Source organism: Rhamphochromis sp. 'chilingali' (genome assembly GCF_963969265.1).
Source record: "Rhamphochromis sp. 'chilingali' genome assembly, chromosome: 8".
In the NCBI taxonomy this organism is placed as follows: domain Eukaryota; kingdom Metazoa; phylum Chordata; class Actinopteri; order Cichliformes; family Cichlidae; genus Rhamphochromis; species Rhamphochromis sp. 'chilingali'.
The window spans coordinates 18878756-18903894 of record NC_137935.1 but is presented as its reverse complement, the minus strand read 5'-3'; the positions used below and the strand labels follow the sequence as shown (position 1 = coordinate 18903894).

Below are 25139 nucleotides of genomic sequence, written 5' to 3'. Positions count from 1 at the left end.
TCATTTGATTACTCAAACCTTGTCCGAAAAAGCTGCGAAAACATGTGAAATGTCAATAAAAGCACAAAAAATTATTTTATAAATAATTGCATTGTACTGGCCCTGTGATAGACGTGTAACTGGACCGGGGTGCACCTTGCATCTACCCCAAAGTAAGCTATGATTGGCTCCAGCCCTGCTGTGGACCTGAATTGGATAATTAGTTGAGAAAATGCATGGATTGATGCATTCTTATATAAATATAAATATCAATACTTTTCATTAATTTATAATCTGCTCTTGTAAACATATTCATAAAACATATTCATAAAAGTATGAATATGTTGTGACTTGAAACCCAGTAACTCTCTGAGGCTTTCTTTTAAACATTGTTTTGTAGTTATAGCAAGATAGAAGTCCAATTACTACAGGAAATATAAATTAGCCCTCCATTAATATATTGTCCTCATCCACCAAAGCATAGTTTAATTATTCATCTTTCTGTTGTACAAGTGCCCAGATTTCTGGAACCATGGCTGAGGACGGTGATGGCAGGCACAGCGAGAACACTTATGAGAAGGATAGAAGAACACTGGAGCAAAAGCAGACGCTGACAATTGGCTGGCAGTACGCAGTGTTCACACTTACCAAATTTGCTGGACTTTTGGCTTAAACATATTCGAACACCATCCAGATCTCCAAGTGTGAAAACAATCTTTATTTACATCACATAATCATGAGTGCTGGCTAGCTATGCTGCCATAAACCATTAGAAGAGAGCCTTTTCACATTGTTCTGCTCATTATTGCTAAAAAAAACAGCAATTTAGAATCAATTGGAGGAAAAACACTGACTCAGCAGATGTAATGTATGTATGCAAGTAAGCTAAATAAGTAAAAACTCAAACTTGAATCATGAGTGGAATTGTAAAATGGTTTAATGCCTCCTGAGCTTGACTAGGTACAAAAGCACTACAGAAACAGAGTGTGTAAGATTTGCTTTTATTTTAAAATGGTAAGTCATGTCCTAAAAGTTCTCTTATGTCACAATATCCGGACAGAAAACTGACGGTTCCACACAGAGTGTATCAGTCTGAACAGGGGACTTAAAACAATTGAGTTTCCTAGAAGTGCATTTCTGGTGTCTTATTCATTTTTCTTGAAGCAGAACTGCTTCCCTGTAAAAAGCCACCTTAACTGAGTGTGCAGGGATCATGCAGAAACACACACACACACACACACACACACACACACACACACACACACACACACACACACACACACACACACACAAACAGACATTTCACGGCACATATTTGTCCTGCAGTAAATTTGTTTCCTGGGGGAAAAAATGAGTTATGCAAGCGCTTTTCTTGTTTCAATCTTGTTGTAAAAGCTAGACTGAATATATTAGTCTCCACAGTCACACAATGAATTATACTGTGTACCTTTCCTGTTCACCGCAAAAGCCAGAGGATAAACTAAATATTTCAAAGTAAAAATGACTAGGCTTTGATGCAGTATGTGTCACTGAACCGAATACATTTAAAAGAATGGGGGGGGACAACAATAAAACGACGTGCCGCCACTTTTTCGCTGTTTGGGATTAGACAAAACATCAAGTTTATCTCTTGGCTTTTTACTCCTCTTCATATTTATGCAGTGATGTCAACGTTCATCGGCGCTCTGTGAAGTTTTCGTCCTTACAAAAGCTCTCGCCGTAACTCCTGACATGTGTTATTGATGACACAGGTAAACATGCTTTTTACATTCCTTAAACACTTTTTTTAATATTTGGTTTTCCAATATAGAAAATAGCCAGTGTCCATGGTTATTTGTCTTCTAATAGTTTGTGCAAATACATGATCGTGGACATTCTGCGTAGCTTGAAATAAACTAACGCCAGAGTGCATATATAGATTTATGCACAAAATATTCCAATCTACAGCCTTGAGGTATCCAGGTTTTCCAACAGGAACTGCTGGAAATAAAGCGGGTAAAGCTTGGTGAGAAAGTGCAAAGCTTTTTGACCGTGCTCCTAATAGATCTACTTGATTGGTAACGGCTCTGCAGAACCAACAGTGGGGGTTGGTGGAGGCTTTCATTGCTGGAAAACAAGACTGAGCAGCAGGGGAGCTGCGCATGGGTTCAAAATCACTGATGCACAAGAGAAATTAATGTGAAGGGGTGATTCTTATCATTCTCCTGTCGCCAAGCAACAAATATCCATGTGCCTATGAGCAAAGCATCTATCTCCAGCTACTAATGGAGCCGCTCATGCTGAATTTGTGCTAAAAAGAGCATAAACAAAAACATGCCTATCACTTATTTTCCTATCTGTGTCTCTTTCTTTTGATTTATAGACAGATCTTACCTGCACAGCACTGCGATGCTCGAGTGCCACACACATAACAGTGTTTGTACAGTATCTATTTCCACTTGCCACATGCCTGTCTGTGTACACATAGCAACTCATGAGCAGCTCGTTCAGAAGGTGATGTTTGTACTGCTGGCTGTGAGACGTAAACCTGAAGTAGTTGCAGTAAAACAATATTAATATAGCCTCTGTACGAACATCCATAAAAGAGGAAATAACACACACAACTAATAACACTCACAATTATAATTGTGTGTTGAAATTGAGAAATCTACTAGAAAACAAAACAAAAGAGTGAAATTTAACAGAAACCTCAACATGTGGTCAACTTATTCATATTATGTGTTAACCAAGCAGCCGAGAGGCAACATCAAATGCTGACTTTACAATATGTCTTAGTATATGTCACTTCCACAGTGTTTTTTGAACTTCATTTTTATGTGTCCTGATAGATCAGCCAGTTCTATTTGTGCTCCCTGGGCATGTCAAAAGTATAGACAAGGTGGCCTTTGGCATCTGTTCTAAGACTCACTTTGGCTAAAGTTATCAACAGTCTCTCACCAACTTGTCACAGGTGGGTGATTGTTATTGGCCCAGTTTTCAAAGTGCAGGATTCATGTTGTTAAAGGGTCTGTTTTATACTTCATACTCCCACGAAACCAAGAAAAATGATGTATGAGTGAAAGTTTTAAAAAAAGAGACCATGAAGGAGCAAGTGGATGATTGAAATGAAAGCATAACAAATAACAAACGACAAAACTCCTAAACAGGATACAAACTGTAGTCTCATGACTGGCAAACTAATGACCTCAGACCATCATTTTACCACATTTTTAATCAAGCTTGCACTTTTAAACTGTTCGTCTTTGAAATTGTCTCCCCTTCTGTGTCAATATTTCCCAAATGAAATCCATGCAAACTAAACTTAATGCAGGTGTTAAAATAAATACAATTACATATGCTCATGATAAAAAATGACTCCTTCAGTTTTTAGGGTTATCCATTAGGTACCATGTAATTTTTTTGTGCTCAGGCTGGGATTCCAAGTGATCTGAGGCGATCTAAAAATGTAAGAGTTATGAGAGTGACTCCTTCACGAAACTCAAAAGTGCCATATTTGAAACCTGGCATCTTTGGAAACCGCAGCTCTAAAAACAACACTGTGGTGCCTGAGTCTGACAAAAGCCACACACCGAGCTGCAGGTATGTCATCCCCTTGACTTCTTCCACTGTTGTGCTTGTGTCGCAATCAAATGATGTCACAGGACTTTCAGCCACATTGCGTTAATGGCCCTGCACACTTTAGAGAGTCCTCAACTGTAATGGAAAGTGAGTTGAGTCAAACCAAGTAGGTACTTGTGGAAAAGGACTATAGCACACAATACTGGACTGGCCCTTTGTCATTTTTGTTTGTTTTAATCTTTTTAAGAAAAAAACCCAATAACTATACATAGGTTTTGAAAAAATATTGTGCATTACAGAGCTGGAGCTTGGTTCTAACACCAGCACCGGTGTGGTAGTTAGCATCATTGCCTCACATCCAGAAGGTTCTGAGTTTGAATCCAGGCTTCCTCCCACAGTCCATAGGCATGGTGTTACTAACAAAGCAGCAAAAGCAAAACAACAGGCTGACAAAGTTTATCTAACTGAGCGGTTTCAAAAGAAAACTACCGCTCCAAAATGCACCTACACATCTCAGCTGCTCTTTTTGTTTTAGCCATATAGCCTTTTCTTTGTACTACCTGGTGATTAAGGATGAGGAAGGAAAGACAGATTACTAATGAGCATTGACTGCTGAAAGTGGACACATACAGCATAAGCAGCAGATTGAATATCGTTAAATACTTATTTTTCTTCTGTACGTGAAATTGATCCCCGTTACTCCCTTGTTTTTCTCCAAGTCTTATTTTGTTTTAAATGGACTTTCTGTCTTTGGCTGGCCTCCTTGACAAACCGCGCGAGTGGATTACTCGGCTCATCTGTTGCCCTTGAAATCAACCCACCATAGAGACATTTCTACTCACTTCTTGGCTATATGATAAGACGTTAATTGATTGTGATGGTCATGAAGGTCCCGGTGAGTGACAGTCAATAACACATTGCGTAGCGAGGACTTCTGTCAGCAGTCATTCCACCAGATAAAGGCCACTCTCAAACACACAAACATATACAAACACAGTCACTCACACGCACCCATGCCAATCAAGTGGCACTATCACAGAGGGGCAGCGTGAACAGGCAATGCCACAAACGCTCCAAATCATGTCGTTCCCTGTAGACCTTTGAGGCTGCACGGAGAAGCTGCATTCAGCTTTTATGCTCCTTATATCTGGAACAAACTCCCAGAAAGCCTCAGATCAGCTGAAACACTCAGTTTATTTAAATCCAGGTTGAAGACTCACCTGTTCTCAGCTGCATTTGAATAAAGCACCAAATCCACACTTTAAGCTTAAATTTCAAAACTTACATTTAACTACTGATTTTATCTACTGTTCTGATTTTATCTGTTTTGATTTTATATACTGTTGTTTGTTTGTTTGTTTGTTAATTAGTTAGTTAGTTTATTTGCTTGTTTTATTCAATTTTAAATCATGCTTTTTATTTGTTCTTGTTTCTAATGTCTCTGTAAAGCACTTTGAATCACCTTGTTGTTGAATTGTGCTATACAAATAAACTTGCCTTGCCTTGCCTTGCCTTGCAGTATCCTGTACAGTAAGTCTCCCTTTTAAGACTGCATCACTAAATATTTCAAAGGTTCTCGTTGCCCAGAGCCATTCATTCAAACCTGCTGCTAAAAAAAGGAAAAGAAAGTTTGTTAATGCCCATAACCAGTAGAGTTTGTGCTGCAATGCTTACAGGATGAAATACCTGTGGACTATCATGGTACTTGAATACAACTGAATAAATGCCTGAATCAAAATGATGTTTAAATGTTTATGTTGAAATTTTTGAAACCACATGCCTCGTGGCTTTCGAAACAGCAGGGTACTTCTGATCTTTCCTTTGTGATGTCATTTCATATTATTCATGGACTCCCCCCAGCCTCTATTGGTTCCTTGCCCATCCCATCTTCTTATCTTTCTCTTTTGCTTCTCCTCCTATCTCTCTGAATCCTCTTTCTGCATCCTTGTCCTATCCTCTCCTGCCTCACAGCACGGCAGCAGCAGCAAAGCAATGGCTTCTGTACCCCAATCAATCAGAACACTAAAGGATAATTAATAGACAACCTGCTGCCATATGCATACAGGTTTATGGCAAAGAGGAATTTTCTGAGACAAGCAATCAATGAGCAGAATAGCTCCTCTGTAAGTTCCCCCAACAGATGCTGTGAATTCAGTCCAACACAAAATGCAAGCAGGAGGAAGAGAGAGAACAGAAAAGGCAGACACAAAACATTGACTTCCAGCTCCGAGATGACAGCGACAGTGTAAAGTGCACTCAGTGAAGTGAGAGAAGACGGAAAGAGAGATTAAAACAAAAGAGTGAGGAAGAGAGAGACAGCATGACAGTTTTGAAGTTGACACACTCCATGGATCAACACAGGAAGTACATAGGTTGCCTGAGGATGCATGTCTAGAGTCAGAGGAGACGGCACTCGGGCACACAACACACCCAGGGCAAGGAGACCTCTTGCCTGGTCCAGACTCCTTATGTAAATACAGATCACAGCTTCTCAGTGTTTGGGGCTCATGAATAATTGTAAAGATGCAGATGAGGACAGTTTTTGCACTGTAATCCCCCCCCCCCCCCTCCCCCCATCTTCGCTGCTGTAAGGTGATGAATAACACTGTCCCTTCCTGGACATGAAAAGAGAGAGTCTGAAAAGAGCAATGCTCCAATGGAAACAGGTGAGGCTAAACCAGTGTGTGCAGATATTACATGAAAATCATGAAAATTCATGTGTGGCCTTTGACTCAGACTGCATGCCTCACTTGCAAACCCCACGTCTCCAAGGCACCATCCTTTAGACATGGTTCATTTGTCCATCTTTAATGCATTTGTTGTTTGCTGACACATCTACAGAGGTCTGTGCTCCTGGACCATTCTCTTCATTATTTTTCTTAGAGTAATGCAAAATGATTCCTGTTTTGGTCACGCTGCCTGGCTTTGATAATTGCATAAATTAAGGCGTTTTCTTAAATCGCATCCTATACGGGGCTTCAACGTGACCTTCACTGCAAGATAAAATATTTAGCTTGAGCGGTGGTTCTACTTGAAGCTAATTAGAGGAGGGAGCTTGAGTCAGTCGGCAAGAGCAGGACAATCTATAGCTCGGTGCAGCGTTAAAGGATGGGAGATGCACTTTAAGTGAGTGACAGATAGCAATGAATCAAGCTAAATAGAAAGGGCATTTCTTATACAGTAATTCTGTGGTCAGCTGTATTTAGGCACAATATATTAATGATTACAAAGATCAAAACAAATCAAGATGTTTCATGCCATAAAATATAATAGCAGCTAAAGCATCCTTTCTCAGGCCCATAACTGCAAGGTTAGTACCTAAGGTTTTACATGTCCATTTAAAACAGGTGATAATGACTCATTTACTACAATCATTGGTGTAGTGGCCTTAACGCTAATACCAGTGTTGTCACACTGCAAAAGCGAATGCCTTAATCCGCACGCTCTCCGTTACCTTTACCAAACCAATGCCAGGTATTACAAAGGAGCACCAAAGTTCCCATTTTTCTTGTTGCCACACAGTCTAAGCACAAGAAGCTGCTCCCTGCTGCCTTTTTCTGACACAGATGTATTGTTTTACTCTGTGTTCAGTCCTCGCAGGTTGGTGGATGAAGTGTCAGCGGATGTCCTGAATGAGTGTGATTATTCTTGGGTATTTTCAACCTCTGTCAGGTCCTTCCTCCTCCATCTCTCCATCAAGACACTTGTGGTTTTGCACTTTGGTGCATGTTTTCTGTTCTAAAAAACAACAAAAAACCCAAAAGAAACCTTCCCCCCCTTTGGCTTTACTAGTCTCTCTATCTCTGTTCATCGTCCTTCCTCTCCCCTCACTCACTACACAGGAGCCCTCCACACTTAGCCTAATGATCACATCATAGATTCACTTCTCAGCACTCACTAGCTTCCAATTATAGTCAAGAGTTGGGTTCTTTAAAATGAAGATCCTTATCCTCCTGCTACTGAGGGCATTTGAACTCTTTACGCCTTTATTACCTGAGGCTTTGTGTTTCTCTACTTGTCCGGCAATCTTTGCAGCCCTGCCATCTCTCATCCATCTGCCCTTCTGTTTGTGATTTTTTTCTCCCCCCTCCCAATCTTCTACTGTTTGTTTATCTGTTTCCTTATAATGAGCCAAAGTTTTCCTAAGAACTCAAAAAGTCTTGTTCAAAACTTTGCCCTTTTCATCGAGCGATGCTGAGCAAAGAAAATGCCCGGCTTTTGTCGATGTAGTCAGCTGTAATGGAAATAATGCTTCATTCCGAACAGAAGAAAAATGTCTTCTTTTGTACATAGCTGTAATTTTTACCAGCAAGATTGATAGTTCACCTAATAGAAAAGGATTTCATCACACAGTCCTTTGAAATGATGTACAGAATGCAAATGGGAATAAGCAGGCTCACAGCTGGGAGCTGTGGAAATCAGAAAGAATTGACAAACTTTTCAATTTAATAATTTCTTTCGGCACAATCTATTTAACTGCATTATATTGTGTAGACTGTGCGAAAGAGCCTCCGGAATATTCCCGCCAGGCCCTGCAGCTATAAAAGAAAATGAGTGTCTTTCAGGCAAACTTTGAATATAATGAGCCAATCTGGGCATTAGCATGGAAATAGAGGGCAGTCGCAAGCTTTGCACTACTGGGGTTAAAATGTTCAAATTAAATATTCAGGAGAAACGATGTATGCATACATTATTTATTTATTTGTTTTTAAAAAATGACAAGGTTTTCTCAAACTAAACGAAGACACACGGCGAGCTACATTCCAAATGCTGCTCCAACTCACCCTGGCCATTAGGCTCCAAAAGACTACAGAAGTAGCACAAGGTGCATTTCAGATTTTAAAGTAAAGCGCAAGTGTTCAAGATTTGACTTGACGTTAGTGAAAAATGAATGCAGAAGCGGTGTTTCTGCAACAAAAAAAAGTGGTGGAATGAAGGTTGAAGAAAAACAGAGGCAAAACGGAATTTGAAAAATCTTCCTCTCACATTGTGTCGCTTTACGTCCTTTCATCTGTCCTCTCCAGTCGTGCAGACGCTGGGTTTTTAGTTGCGGCAGTCTATAAAGGCCGTAGGCCAATCTCTGGGATTCTGGGAAAACAAAACTGCTGGTTGTTTTCTCATCTTAACAAATGACAGTTGGTCTCAGCGGGAAGGTGAGACCATAGATGGTGACTGAATGCGATTCGCCTTATCTTGGTAATAGCAGAAGCATCAGCAGCTATACTGGTAGTACACAGGCTGTAAAACACATGCTCAAACACAAGCCCACACTGGCAATTTATAGCAGCGTTTCTCAAACTTTTTTCAACAATGAACGCCTTTTAAAAACCGAATGGTGCAAAACATGTTTTGGTAGAAAAACATGTTTTGGATGCGATGAGTTGAGCCTGCTTAATGTGCTGCACTTAAATCTTAGTGAAAAGAATTGGCTTGTGCTTTTTTAGAGGGTTGGGCAGTGACTCCGTCATCAAACTATTTCTCAGGTGCAGTCTTATTCTTTGTAACAACAGATTAGCTTGATTAGGCTTCTTATAGAAAAGGAGAAGTCACAGAAATATAGGGATCCATTCTATATGTGTGTTTTTTACCATTAAATATTGTAAACTGACATTGGTTTTGTTTGTTTCTTCTCATTTTGTGAAGTTTTAAAGACATTAAAATCTCAGACTTTGCATGAAAGATTAATGCAGCTATTGGAAATCCTCTGTTGTTCCCTGGGTTTTAGCGTCAAGGCTAAAATTGATGCCGACTCATAGTGGGTAGTGCCCATATTTGTACCAAAGTGTGGAGTGCTAAGTAATGAAACTCATGTGGAAGTTCAATAAGGAAGATCTGTAATCACTCATTGGCCTGCTTTCATGGGTGTTAGGCTGCTATTCTATTCATTACCCTACCACTACCATCACTACCACTTTCCCATGCTGTCAATCTCTATACTAATGCCAATCAGTGACCAATCAGTGCATGGTTTAAATCTATGCTCTCGGTCACTCAACCTTTCAGACGCTCACTCTTGCAACCAACTTCCGAACCATCTCCACATCACCCAAGTCACTCAGAGCTCCATCCAAGCCACAGTCTTCACCTTCACCACCACCAGCATGCAGACTCCAGGGGATCCTGTCCTAAATCCTATCACCACTGTGATTTCAATCTGCCATCGGATGGGTAATCTCCAAATACACTGAATAATTTCTCTATTTCAATAAATTGTGATTTATCAAAATAATCTTTCCTTATTGAAATCGTGTTAGCATCCATACTTTTGGCTCATTGCACATAGATACATACTCATTAGGGTTAAAATAATGCTCAATAATAGACAGAAAAAAATCATGTGACTATGCAATATAGCTATAGTAGTGTTCAGAGAGTTTCTCGGAATGATTAAGCTGTTTAGTGAACACAGGGTTCTGGCCAGTTGTCCTTTGCTTTACTGGTGAAGGAGTTAGTAAACTTGACCATTTAACTGAAATGTTGGATTCGTTATTAATCTCAGGCCATGCTGAAGAAAACATCAGGAACACATGAGTGAGATTTATTGATGCAGGAAGGTCTGTGAAGGTTCTCAGTCATCCAGGTTGACCTTAGAACTGAAGAAGCTTCTCGGATGAGAGGTGAAACGTCTTCAAGTAACTTAAAGAAGTCCAGACGCTTTTCTTTGCAAGCTCCTTTGACCATTGATGCAGGAAGGTTTTTCAATACTTGCAACAGGAATATTTCCAAATGGGGATAATTTACTTACAAATGTAATTAATATTCACAACATTTAATCAGGTAATTCATCTTACCCTCCCTCCCGGTTATGTAGAAGAAGCTGTTAATGACAGAGCTAAGAAACATCACATGCATCCCTCTGTGGCTCTGAGCCCACATAGAGCTGATTAAACTAGCAGTAAAGCCACTGGAGGAATCAGTGCTAAACTCTGAGGCACACAAAAGAGCCAATACATGCAGTCACATGCCACAGCACAGCTGCCATTAATGCTGATATGGTGCGCAGCATTGGCTTGTTTATTTTCTAAAGCCTTTTTATGCTTTTCTTTTTATCTGCTGTTTATTTAGCAGCTGTCTGCTGCAGGTTTAATCCAGATTGAATTATACCTCCTGGTCATCTATCTATCTATCTATCTATCTATCTATCTATCTATCTATCTATCTATCTATCTATCTATCTATCTATCTATCTATCTATCTATCTATCTATCTATCTATCTATCTATCTATCTATCTATCTATCTATCTATCTATCTATCTATCTATCTATCTATCTATCTATCTATCTTACTTTCTTACTGTGTCCCATCATTTAAAAAATACCAAACTATACTGGAAGTGAAATAAATCTATACAAAAATACAGAAATATATAATAGTACAGAAACAAAATAAGCAATGCTGAATGTGTACGAGCTACAGGAAAGTGAAAAACAAAGACAAAAATGTAAATCGATTTTGGATTGAATCAAACTGTTACAGTTTTTCTCAGTCGCTTTGGTGCGTTTCTCAGATCAGAATTGAAATTCCCATAACTATTAGTTCAACCTCCACAACACTCAGTCATTTGTGCACATCATAGTAGCAATTTCTCCTCTCTCTGAACAAACTGCAAATGATTTTGGACATGAATCAGTTGCTTCCATACATTTCCCTGCTTCTTTCTGACATTTCCATTTGCTTATGTCATGTCAGTCAAAAGTAATCATACCTATGGATGCTGAATAGTCATTCCCAATAAAACTAATAGTCATACATCCATTGCTTAAGTCATCACACACAAAATTGTTGAACTAGTTATCACATGCCAAATATTGGCCATCTGTCAAGCAAATCCTATACCTTTCTGTATCATTTTTCCTGGAAATGTCTCCGAAATTGAACGATTGATCTCAGGTGAATTACAGCTGTCACTCATGAGGAGGCTCTACCAAATTGGTGATTTTATGTTTACATGTATTCTACAGTGAACAAGTGACTGTAGCATATTTTTCTTTTGCACAATTCTGTAGGATTACAAACACTTCTACACAATGGAAATGTGAAACGTACGTATTCAGTGTCTCAGTTACTCCCAAGACTCCCATAACATCTACAGTGACTTTACTGCACATTTCAGATGGCTGTACAGGTAGGCCATAGTGCTGTCGTCAGCATTTTCAGGTGTCACCAATTGTTTTTGCAATGTGAAACACTGAAATTATAAACTGTCATAGTGGAAACATGACAATGCCATTTGACTATCTTGTTCATAAAGATGGTGTCAAGACTTTTCATTTTGATGGCACTGACAGTTTCATTGACATGGATACTTGCTTTTGAGGTATGGATAATCAATTCTGTGCATGTGACGTGCTTTTGCAGGCTATCCACTAGGTTTTGCAGTTTGCACTAATTGTTTTGGGAAATGCACTAACTGCTGTGCAAATGTTAATGGTGTTCTGAGAAACGCACCAAAGCGACTGAGAAAAACTGTAACAGCTACTTTGAAGCAAAAGCCCTTTCAATTTGAAATCACTGTGCAATCAGTTCCCAGCAGCTGGAACGGGATAAATAAAAGCATCTCATCAAGTTCTTTGCAGGCAAACACTCAAGTCACTTCCTTGCACTTACTCATAGTTGGACATAAGGCTAACAAACTTGTTTGTGAATGCAGAGGCAACTCCACTGTGCCCCATCAGACTGTTCACATGCTGCTTGGCTTGGCAGCTACAGCGGCTATTGACCTTGAGCTTTAAATTACCAGACTGTTTTCTGTTCACCCTGCCCCTGTCTCTCTCTCTGTTCTACCAATCACAGTGTGAATCTGCGTTTACTTTGGGGAAACATGTATAACTCAGTCATCATAAAGCAAAGTATGGTTCATTAGATGTTTTTTAGATTTCTGGAAATAATCATTAACATTGCTGTTTCTCCCACTACCTTCAGCACATCACTTCCTCTCTCATCCGTAGTTTCCTGTACGCTCTAGCGTACCGTCCAATAAAATGTAACAATGATGCCGTGTTTGCTGTATAGCGCAATTCCAATGTAGCGAGGAAAGTTCAATTCCACATTCCACAGGAAATGGTGCAATTGAACATGGATGTGAAATAAACACAAATCCTGCGTGCAGAAAGTGGCTTCTTGTTTTCGTTTATGGCTACATCCTTCCCCATATTGTCCTCTAAAATGCATAATTACTTTGCCTGAGAGTACAAGTTGAATCAGTATCAGTGAGGAGGAGACAAACTTAAGCAGCTCTGCAGTTCGTTTCTAGGGCAAGCTATGGCTTGCCTTCACATTAATTTAATTTTTTTCTTATTTAAATTCACTTAAAGCCTTTTTCTACATTGTTTTTGTGTCTTATGAATACTTCTGGGTTTCATGTTGCTAAACAGCTTTGCATTCAGTTTTCAGAAGTTAACAGTGCTTTCCTCATTAATGCATTTAACTGACTATTACCATTCCATCATTTCATTCACTATTATTTTGTTCTCCTTTTTTAATTCTTTCACCCCTTTATGTTTTTATTTCTTTCGACCACCAGATTGTGGTACATTATGCAGTTCTAACACTGTATTACAAGGAATTAGTGAGCCATCTAACTATTGGCTTAGTTTATCTTTTACAGGGATTTATTATCAATATTTTGATAGTTGTCAAGGAATTAAAAAAACCCCATAACCAACAATGCGTTGATTAGTAGCACTGGAAGTGCATGGATGAGTGCAAGTGTTTGATGCTGTTGGATGAGACATTAAACGGTTGCTGCTGCTGCTGCTGCTGATGCGTGTCAATCTAAGAGTAGTGCAGGAAATAGAAGTCACAGTTAGCGAGTGGTTGTGTTGTGTCCTGCCTCCTGCCTTCTCTGCCCAGGCAGCAACCTCATGTAAACTAAACTGAGCATTTCTAGTGAAGAGAATGCGACAGACACTGACTACATCCTTTTACATAAGAACTTCAGACAGGATCCCGAGTTTATTTGCTCACTTCCTGAGTGAGCCTTTATAATTAGACTATAAGCGTTTAATTTATTTTTTACAGATTCTTTTTTTTTTTAAACAGGACTCAAGCAAATCTGACTTTGTGAGGCCCACATTGTTTTAGCTGATTTTGAAAATGAATTTGGTGGCATGATTGTACTGCCCATGAAGCTTCTGAAAGTGAAATGTATACGTACAAACTTAGCATGTTGACACACTGGCTGCTTCCACACTCACTTTCAGTCTACTGCCTTTAAAGCTACTTTGCTCCCTTGTCACAAGGGGTTGCTGCAGCAGGTAGCACCACATGTATGTACTTGCTAAAGTACCCCAAATAGGATTTGTGCCTTCAGCTGGTGTTGAACCAGCAACCCTTCATTTGTTAGGTGAATGCATTAAGCTACACTATGGAGCCACCTTTCAGTTTTGTACCTGACCATTTTCAAAGGAATGTTTTATTAAACCACCACTGACCTATTAATCATTCAAGCATGAAAAAAACACCCAACTCAAGGAATGAACTGGTTTTGTGCGATTAAGCAAAGTATTAGTTTTACATTGTATTATTAGGGACTTTATTACCAGCAGCCTGTGACAAAAACACACAATTCTTTAGCTGCATTCATAAAAAATGCCAAAGATAACATGGTGTAACAGGCATATTATAATATTTTCTGCAGCAGCATGGTGGTTTTCAAAGAGCTATTAGCCAAAAAAAAAAAAAAAATTGCATAACTCAGTTTCTTGTGAAGAGTGTACTTAAGAGTTTTAAAGAAACTGGACAAGTGGGAGGACAAAAGATGAATATCTGGGCCTAAAAAAATGTCTACAACAGATGAATAACATCTGAAAGTTTTGCCCTTGAGAAACAGGAGACAAAATGTTGGCTTTGCATCTGGCCCTTCAGTCGATTCATCTTACTGTTCACTGAAGATCACCAGAAATGATCTCATTGGAAAGCTTGCTGTCAATAAACCAGGAGAAAGAAGTTGAGTTATGCCAGATAAAACAAGAACTGCACCGAGAATCAGTGGTCCTATTGAGTGATATGAATGAGGTCAGGAGAGTGGTACAACAGCGAGTGTCTGCAGCCATCTGTAAAACATGGTTGTCGTGGTTTGGGGCTGCATTTCCACCAGTGATGCTGTGGATTTTGTCAAAACTGATGGAATTATGAGCAAAATAAAGTGCTATCAGATTTTGATCCACCATGCAATACAATCTGGAAAGCATTACATTGACAACCGCTTCATTTTTCAACATGAGAATAACCACAAACAGACAGTCATGCACTATACCTGGAAAAAAAAACACGCAGTTGAACATCATCACTCATGGATTGGCCTCCCCAGAGCTTGGACCTCAACATTACTGAAGCAGTTTGGGATCACACTGACTTTCAAGCTAGTTAAAATTAAATGTGTTTCCATTTATGTTTCCACATGAGGGGTGCCCTGGACTTTTCTACAACACTATTAGGCTCTAAAACAAAAATATCAGAGTTTATGAATTTTGCATTTTGACATGTTGCAATACTGAAGATGAAGTGATCATCAAAAGAAATCATCTTTAAGTGATGCTTGTTGTTATACATTTTAGTCTGGGGCAAAGATGTGCACCATGTAACATCCTCATTTCTGGTGTTAGACTACTTGCATGACTAAAAAGATTAAATCTTCAACAACTTGACTCTGCTGAGCAAATGTTACCTAGACGGAAGTGGCAATGTCCATGTTTTGGATTCATTACGGCTGCAAGTTAATGCATATTTGATGCGCTTGTTAATGAACATAATTGCATTATCGGTCTTCATCATCATAAAGAAATACACAATGCAAATCCAAAGTTTGTGTTTTCAGTTATGTCTGGCAGTGGATTGCATGAAGGTATTATTGCTTTCAGTCATACTGTGGGATATGTTGAAAACAGAATATTAACTTCTGTAATTTACATGCCTCAACCCTACTGCTGCGAGCACATTTCCTATATCTGGATATCTCTAATCTCATGCTTCCTCATCATGCCTTAAGTCCTTTCTGCAGAGCAATTGCTGTCGCTATTATCTCCCAAACAGATAGTCATGCCAACACTGTCTCCCTCTTTGTCACTCTGTCTCACTCAGCATACAGTGTGACAGGGTATAGTGCAAGTGTTAAACCAGGGAAAGAGCTCAGAAACAAGCACACAATGTCACACCAGTGTCACACCATATAAATTCTTTATAGGATGAGTTCAAGTTTAAAGCATTGACTGCCGGTGTGTAAAATATGATTCATTTTAAGGACTAGTGAATGGGAAATATGTGCATACTTTTTGTGCTCATGTGAGTTAAATAGGGACTGAACGTCTTTTCTGTCACAGTAGGGCCCTCCTTCATGCCAGGTCAATGCATTTTTTTCCACAGCTCACCTAAAGCCAGCATCTGCTCACTGGCGGTGGCTCTGTGCTTGGCCAGGCTTAGAAAGGCGTGCATGTGTCTAGAATGTACAATATTTCTCCAAGCTCCATTCAAGGCTGAAAATGCGTGCTAGTTGGAGACGAGAACTTAGCCCCATGACATTAAGATTGTGCTTTGTGGTTCTCTTATCTGGAAGAAATCCTTTTGTGGGTTGTGAGATGTTCATTAGCGTAACATGTGGGTGAAACTGGTTTGTAAATTACTCTGATTTGGGGGGCGTCAAAGTTGTTGTCATTTATTTTTGCGATCTGCTGACATCCACTCATCGTCACAAATTAATAGAGACCGTATCAGGCACCATCAGGCTCCAGCGTTACCTTATGGCAGTTAGCAGTTAGATGTGTTTGCGCCTCCCACAGATAGCCTGGGGGGTGTGCATATTTTGTGTGCACAGTATGAGTTTATGTGCCTGTTTGTGTCTGTGTTTATGTGTGATTCAGACATAAATCCAAAAATGGCTATCTGCCTCGGTACAGACGTCCCCACAAGAGTGCAAAAGCAAAAAAAAAGCTGCTCCTTGTGAGAGCTGCCTCCAACAGAGGAGAATTTTAATGCTCTGGTTGTGTCACTAATATGTGACATTTCATCCGCTGTGAAGATTTGGGGTGTTGTAATCTAGCTTTTTTTGTTGCTTTGTCTGTGTTCTTTCAGCCATGTTGCCATGTTTTAGTCACACTTCATTTACTTATTTCTTATAACTGAGTATGTAGATGACGTTTCTAAACTTTTCACTCAGCTTAACTGCCCACAGAAGCAATACAACCAAAACATTATTTTAATTACATTCGCAGTAAAGGGAAAACATCTATCTGGTAGTGGTTTGCCATTTCCTTTTTCTCTTGAATGTGTGTGAAATATGCACACACTTTCAAAGTGATTACTTTTGGAACCATGTGAAAGCATTCATAAAGCTTGATGTTAAACATTAAATGTATCTTCTTGGTGCACTTGAAATATATTTGCAAAATGTCAGGTTTGCTAATCAATGCAAAGAAATGTCACCCTGTGAAAAAACGAGGCAAGCTTCATTAAAGATAAAATTTGTGCATTCAAACAGTGTTAATAGTGAAGAAGTCCACTGCACGTGAGAATTCCCAAGTCAAAGCATGCATAATGAGGAATTCATTTAGAAAAACATATTTAAAAACTGTAGGTGATTCGTCTGCCACCAAGTATAACATACTGTTGGACTTATTCTACTTCCTCCTTTTTTAATGTATTTCTGTGCCTACCGGCTGTAATTAATATTTTATTTCGATGTCAAATGTGATATGAATATATTATCCAGGTCTGGCTTAAATGGAAGTTCTTATTTAAGTCACATGTGTAAAGGAGAGCAAGATGATATAAAAGCTAGATTTTAAGTGCTGCAGTTGGGCACGACTGCACTTAATATAACTATTCATGTACTTCCTAAAGTGCCAAAACATTGCATTTCTAGTTGTAAAATAATGAATAAATGGATCATCAATGGATCATCAACAACTATGTTTCTTTCTAGGAGGTTTTGTCTAACACACACACGCAGTCATTAAAAGAGAGCGACAGTCCAATGCCACTTACAAAGAGTCAAAAATTGATCCTGATGTTGTGAGATTATTTTAATTATCTTATGTCATGTTAGACCCCTAATTAAAGATTGTGAAATTATTATGTAGTTTTAGTTTGGATTATTCTCCTGAATTAGAAGGTGATAACTATTACATTTGTTAAACTGATTTCTATTACATTAGACTGCTGATTCATTGTGAATGAATGATATTGTTTTATGATGCATTATGCTGCTGAGTTATAAGAAATACTGTTTTCAGAGAGTCATGGCCTTATTTGTCTGATTAGCAAAGAACAGAACATACTGCACAGAAGCCAAGGTCATAACTTAGGCTCACTGAGAGAGAGAAAGAATGTGGATGTTTAGGTTTTATGACTAAGTGGAGGGGGAGCTTAAGCTATAAGAATGTGTGGAATGCTCAGACACTTCGAGATCAGGCGGACACCCTCCCGCGCTAATCTCCCCTCCGGATGGTTTATGCTCATAAAGTGTTGAATTGTATGGAATAAAAGATTGTTGATTGAGCATTTATACACCGAGTATTGTCCTTCCTTCAGCCCAAAGATCAAAAAGAATTGGGAGAATTTAACAATGTAACATTTATATTTCTGGTTTGGACTTCCCTATATATGCACACACTGATGGAAGGTGGTTTGTGTCATTTGTACTGAATGGAACCAGCAGGTGCAAATAAATCTCAGTGGTGTAATATGAAATTGTACATTCTTTCCTTATTACTTGTCCCAAGGACAAACAAAACAGTTTGCTTCCTGTCCTTTTACTTGGTAGAATTCACTGTGTAATATTGCTGGGATGAAAGCCAACAGAGTCCTAAGAAATGCCAGCAATTAACAATAATGACAAAGTTTGGCAATAGATGAAAAAAAAAAATACATATATAAATAATAAAGATCATTATCTAAGAAAATGATAATGAGGAATGCGTGGGATGGATTTGTAAGTCCATGTGTTCGCTCATTTCTTTCATTACCATTTTCACTGCTTGTGCTGATCCACCAACTCACATCCTAGCATGTGCCCACTTATTAACCAACTGTTTATTTAGTGATCAAAAGATGTCCAATTTTTTTTTAAATCACACACTGCCATTTTCCATTATTTACTTATTACACAAAAAGCACAGCCCGTGCCACGGAGAGAAGATAGAACTGTGGAAAATCTGAGGCAAACATAAGGGAATAAGGTTTCACTTACACCGGTGACATTACAAAAAAAACCCCAAAAAAACAAAACACGCATCCCTCTTAGGAATTAAACAGATGTAACCCCGCCTTGATTTTCCACAGTTCTTCACAGCCGCCGCGTCTCCCGTCTCCGTCAGTGCAGAAGGTAACTTAGCTCTCCGCGTAAAGCTCCTGGACACCAGAAGGGCACCGCACAGTTTCCGCTTCTGCTTCTCCGCTCTCTCAAGATCAGAACTGATCTAAAAATTTTAAAAAATAAAATAAAATAAACCTCGAGGGTTTAATTAAACGGCCGGAAAACAGCAAGTGATCTTAGGTGTTGTTTAATTCATTCGTTCACTGTTAGGCTATGTATTTTGGCTCCCAGTAGTTTATTTTTTTTTAACCTACCAGCTTGAACTAATGCCTCGCACCAGAGACGACGCGAAGAGACGGTTCGTTTTTTTAAAGAGTAAGCAATGAGTAAAGCAAATAAAGGATACAGTGGGAGCTAACTGTGGATGATCTTGGATTTAACAGCCGCTTCCTGTGAAAGCAAAGATTCTGAAACTTATGGCGTGAAGGTAAGACAGTTCTGTTTTCTCTGTGTGATGTATTAAACTTGAGAAAAAATAAGATAATCCAGGGTAGTTTATAATCTATGACATATCGCTCAAAGATACATACATACATACATTAAATAACACTGCAGGTAGCGCAAGCATGTGCACTGTTTTATTTGTATGACAGGTCTACTGTTTACCTTATCGATCCTGGCTGGGCGTTAATATAAGACAGTTTTAACCACCCCAAGAAAGGGTGGGTGGCTGGGGGGCTATAAGTGAGTTATACCCTAGTTTCAGACTTGAGAGTGGCGATGTGTCCGTGTCACGGTGCCCTTTCCAACCCGCGAAGCGCTGATTTCAGATCTGTTCGTGCTTTCCAATTTGTAATTAGTGCTGGGTTTTCAGAGGCAGCGGGTTCTCGGCACAAGCTTCGTGCTGCGCAGGTGACTGCTGTACAGGCTGCACACTCCGTCCTGTGTCAGCATCGCTAAGCAGCTTTCACAAGTTATCAACAACAGGAAATAAATAAAGTGGAAAATGTATCTAAACCTCTCTTGATAAGCCTGAGTGCCTCGAGAGCGCATTTGATGGAGTTTATGTTACCCTTTTATGATCTATGTGAATATTTAAAAAAAAAGATGTGTATATTATATGTATGTTCCGAGTTACTGCCATATTCTAACTAACACATAAACAGCATGACAAATAACTGAATAATGCTAATGATTGTGGTGATTTTGATTTAAGACTTATCTCTTTTGATTGAGTCAGTGCTAAAAGGGGAGAAAGAAATGAAAGAACAGTATGACTGCCTTCTGGAAAATATTAATAAGCCACCATAACAACAAAAACCTGCTTTGACATTTGGTCAGCAGCTGCTCTGTACCCAGCAGGTATGGATATCTGAATAGGTCAGGTGGTTATAACACCTGGTTGGCAAATTGGTGGTTTCATCAAAAGGGATGCTGTCAGGCTTTATTTGTCAAGGCAAATTGCTCATATCAACTCCACTTGACTAGAATTAACTATTTAAATCTTCTTTAATATAGAAACCAAACCAGTAATCCTTAGTGAACCCATCTTAGGTCAAATGGATAGAGGCTGAGCCTGGTTATTGAATTCCCTTGACACATTTTGAATTCTATACATTCCTGTGTCTGATCTGCTGGATGCTTTTGTGTGGAAAACAGTCTGACCAGAGCTGCCTGATGCAGGCTTGTCCAGCCTAGCTGTTTGGCCACAAGCAGATTTTCTGAATGCAATCTCCTGGATGCTATATACAGAAATATAAGCACAAATTAATCCCCACACGGATTATTTGAATTAATACTCGGGGGAAAAAAACACTAACAAGGGCTCAGATTCCATAAGATTCCTTAAGATGCATTGTGAGAGATTTGATTTCATGGCAACATTTACGTTGAGGTGATGCACAGACTTTGAATGGATGAAGCACATAAAGATCTAAAGGGAAATCACTCGATGCTGCCGTTCGATCAATAAAATGTTGAGATTCAACACATTGCTCTCAAATGACATGCAGTCAACAGAAATGACGCTGTGTCGCAGCTTGTGCTTGTTAAATCCAATTACAAACCCAAACAAAAGTTGTTCGGGTGCAGGGAGCTGCTGCTGTGAAACCACAGAGTCTTTTATTAATCAGACAGATTTGAAAGTCATTCAGAGGAGAAATCTTACGTCGGACTGGCGTGGTGCAGTTGTTTTGTTTTGCAAAGTAGAAACTGTAAGGAATTTTAATGTAATTTTTTCGTCTGTATGTATTTATACTGTATTTATATATTTATATTTTTATAATGCTGTGTACCTTTTGTAATTCTGTTTGCAGTCTTGTATGGTTTAAGCCTTGTCATGCTCTGGAGGAACATTTAATTTCATGGTGTATAGTATTACCTGTACATTATATGGCTGAATGAATGAGGCTTGCCACTTCAGAAATACACTTTAAAAAGTGACTTTTTTTTTTTTTTACTAATCAAGTCTTACATGACTTTATGCATCTTGCAAAGTGCAACTTCATAAATGTGTAGGTGCAGAAATGAAACCACATATATTCCAAGCTCTATAAACACTTTTTAATCATTGTGTATAGAAGACGCAGCTCAGACCCAGAATGTCATGGAGCACTTGATGATACTCAGTCGGGCCCCAAAAAACAGCACATCTGACCTTTGCGTGTGGCGCCATCTGACATCTAAGCAACCGAAGACGAAATATAAATAGTTTAGATTTTCAGCAGAACATAGAGCTTACTAACTGGATGCCTGAAATGGCCTCCGAATAGTGTAAACATGGACTCCTTCAAGAAAAAGCGGAGGTGTATTCCCTTTAATATCCCAAAAGGATGCCCATCCACAAGCTCTAACTCAGCTACAGGGTTCTTCTTGTACGTCTCACAGATTTTATATCAGGGTCACAAACATCCCTGTAAGTAAATCACTTAATTGTATTGGATCTCTGAGACTTTATCCAACTCGCTTACAGTCTCTCTCTCTCCCGAAACCCCTTTCCCAGCATGTCAAATACATCAACACTCAAGGGACGCACACAATTACTGACAGGATGGACGAGCCAATTAGGTCCAAACCCAATAGGAGATCTATTATGATCGTGGTTCTACTGTTATATGCTGTGATAGTCAGGTTAGCTGGTTGGTCTATATATGCGTTAATGGTGTGTCCATATTACATATTGATCTAAACAGTTTAAACACTATTTACAATCACTAGGCTTTGTTTGTTGTGAATAACTGGATATTGATTTTTTTATTACTCATTTAACACTTTGCAATCGCACATATTTTATTTTTAAATGTAGTTACATGGAGAGGGGTACACACACAGTACTATATTTTTGGCAATTATAGTGCAGTTCATAACATTTTCAAATCACTAACACCTCCACAAATTCAATTTTATATTTAGAAGAGACACACAAACATACAGAAAAAAGCTGCAAAACGTACTCTCTTGCATTTAGAAACAGACAAAAATAACTTATACAGACTTACTGCTCTGCTGGATAGAAATCCACCATTGCACATTTTTAATTTAAAAAAAAGAGCCTGTTGGTCTTTATGTTTTTAAGCTTGAGCAACAGGCAGTCAAAACTTAGTATACCTGGAAAACACACTGAACCTTTGAACATCTCGCTATCTCACTAATCCACAGATATACACACACATGCAAAGTTTTTCCAGAGGTATGATCCTGCTTTACCTGCAGTTAGAGAACAGTGTCAGAGAAAATTAGGCAACACCCTCATTTCTGCATGATTGTACAAACCATACACCTTTTCTTAGTTACACATTGCTAGTACCAGGTTCTACCCACCTTTGGAACTCAAAACTGTGGCATAGATTCAACAAGGTGCTGGAAACAATTCTCAGAGATTTAGGTCCATAATGACATGATATCATCACACAGTTAGTGCACATCTGTGTGATGTTAATTTTTTAATTCGACCACATCGCAAAAGTGCTCGACTTGACTGAAATCTTTAGATTGTAGAAGAGAGCCTGACCAATATATTGGCAAGTTGATTTTATCTACCAATATGAGCTATTTGCTGATCGATTAATATCTGCTTTTATAACAGATTATGAATGAAAAAGTAAAAGTAAAGAAGAGATGGGAGAAAGACTCTTCAATCATGTTATGAGTGTTGATGTTGCATAGTTTTTCCTTGTTGGCAGCACATTTGTTTGTAAAGTGTAAACAAGTAAATAAAAAAATAAGTCAATAAATGATAACCTATCTACTTGTGTTGTCTGTTTGTGTGAAGTGTCCAAATATCAGTGTCAGTCTTACAAATCCTATATCAGTTGGGCTCTACTGTGGAGGCAGTTTAAGTAGACCACATAAATCTTCATGTTGAGGAAACCAGTTCCAAATCATTTGAACTTTGGGACATGGGGTGGTCATAAAGCAACCTGATATCACACCAAAATGTGTAATAGACACGCCGGTCCACTGTGTCTATTTCACGCTTTGCCTCTCCAAAATGTGAAATGGACACACATGCAGAAGTTGCATTACCAGCAGGGGGAGATAATATATTAAAGACAAGAAGTAATTTCAGGGTTCTTAATCATCAGAAATGAATAAGATGGGTGGCTAATATCTATATACATGCAAATGGGGAATAATGTCTGTCTAGCACTTTCCTGGTTATTTTCATGTTGGCTTGAAATAAAATATCTCCCTCTGCTGTTGCGGCAATTTACTGCAACTTCTGCATGCACATCGTTTTCATGCTTTGGAATGGCGAAGCGTGAAAAGGGTCCGATGGATCAACGCGTTCATGGTATTTATGCCATGAACGCATATAGGTTCTGACCCAACAATATGCATGTAGCAGTAGAAATGAAGACATATCAGAAAAGGCAATGTTTTTATGATCTTCTATTGTCCAATTTTGGTGATCCTGTGTAAACTATTCTTAGCTAGCAGGAGTGGCAATCCAGTGGTCTTCTGCTGCTATACCCAATGTTCTCATACCCCTGGTATCAATAACGCATTTTCACTGACCATTTTAAGTAAATTCTAGAGATGGTTGTGAGGGAAAAACCCGGTACATCACCACTTTCTGAAATACTCAAAACCAGCCTGTCTGGCATCAATAACCATTTGTTCAAAGTCGTTTCTTCCCTATTATCCTCTGTTTAAATTTCTGAAGGTTCTTTTGACCATGTCTACACAGTTAAATGCATTGAGATGCAGCCGTGTAAATAGCTTAGTAGAAATTTGCATTAATTAGCAGGTGAACAGATATACCTAATAAAGTGACCAGGGAATATGCGCACAACATATGTGCATGGATAGTAGACATCGTTGGCTAATTGGCTGTAGCTCCTACAGGGAGTGCAGAATTATTAGGCAAGTTGTATTTTTGAGGAATAATTTTATTATTGAACAACAACCATGTTCTCAATGAACCCAAAAAACGCTGAATGTTTTTGGAAGTAGTTTTTAGTTTGTTTTTAGTTTTAGCTATTTTAGGGGGATATCTGTGTGTGCAGGTGACTATTACTGTGCATAATTATTAGGCAACTTAACAAAAAACAAATATATACCCATTTCAATTATTTATTTTTACCAGTGAAACCAATATAACATCTCCACATTCACAAATATACATTTCTGACATTCAAAAACAAAACAAAAACAAATCAGCGACCAATATAGCCACCTTTCTTTGCAAGGACACTCAAAAGCCTGCCATCCATGGATTCTGTCAGTGTTTTGATCTGTTCACCATCAACATTGCGTGCAGCAGCAACCACAGCCTCCCAGACACTGTTCAGAGAGGTGTACTGTTTTCCCTCCTTGTAAATCTCACATTTGATGATGGACCACAGGTTCTCAATGGGGTTCAGATCAGGTGAACAAGGAGGCCATGTCATTAGTTTTTCTTCTTTTATCCCCTTTCTTGCCAGCCACGCTGTGGAGTACTTGGACGTGTGTGATGGAGCATTGTCCTGCATGGAAATCATGTTTTTCTTGAAGGATGCAGACTTCTTCCTGTACCACTGCTTGAAGAAGGTGTCTTCCAGAAACTGGCAGTAGGACTGGGAGTTGAGCTTGACTCCATCCTCAACCCGAAAAGGCCCCACAAGCTCATCTTTGATGATACCAGCCCAAACCAGTACTCCACCTCCACCTTGCTGGCGTCTGAGTCGGACTGGAGCTCTCTGCCCTTTACCGATCCAGCCACGGGCCCATCCATCTGGCCCATCAAGACTCACTCTCATTTCATCAGTCCATAAAACCTTAGAAAAACCAGTCTTGAGATATTTCTTGGCCCAGTCTTGACGTTTCAGCTTGTGTGTCTTGTTCGGTGGTGGTCGTCTTTCAGCCTTTCT

The 25139-nt window shown here is 39.1% G+C and overlaps 1 protein-coding gene across 1 annotated transcript in view; it reads left to right on the top strand.

Annotated features, from left to right (window-relative positions):
• Nucleotides 1-18862: 18862 nt before the first annotated feature.
• Nucleotides 18863-25139, top strand: part of drd2a (dopamine receptor D2a) — a 57764-nt gene continuing 51487 nt past the window's right edge. The window contains exon 1 of the mRNA XM_080888257.1: nt 18863-19276. The gene's annotated coding sequence lies outside the window, so the exon portion shown is untranslated. The remainder of the gene's footprint in view (nt 19277-25139) is intronic.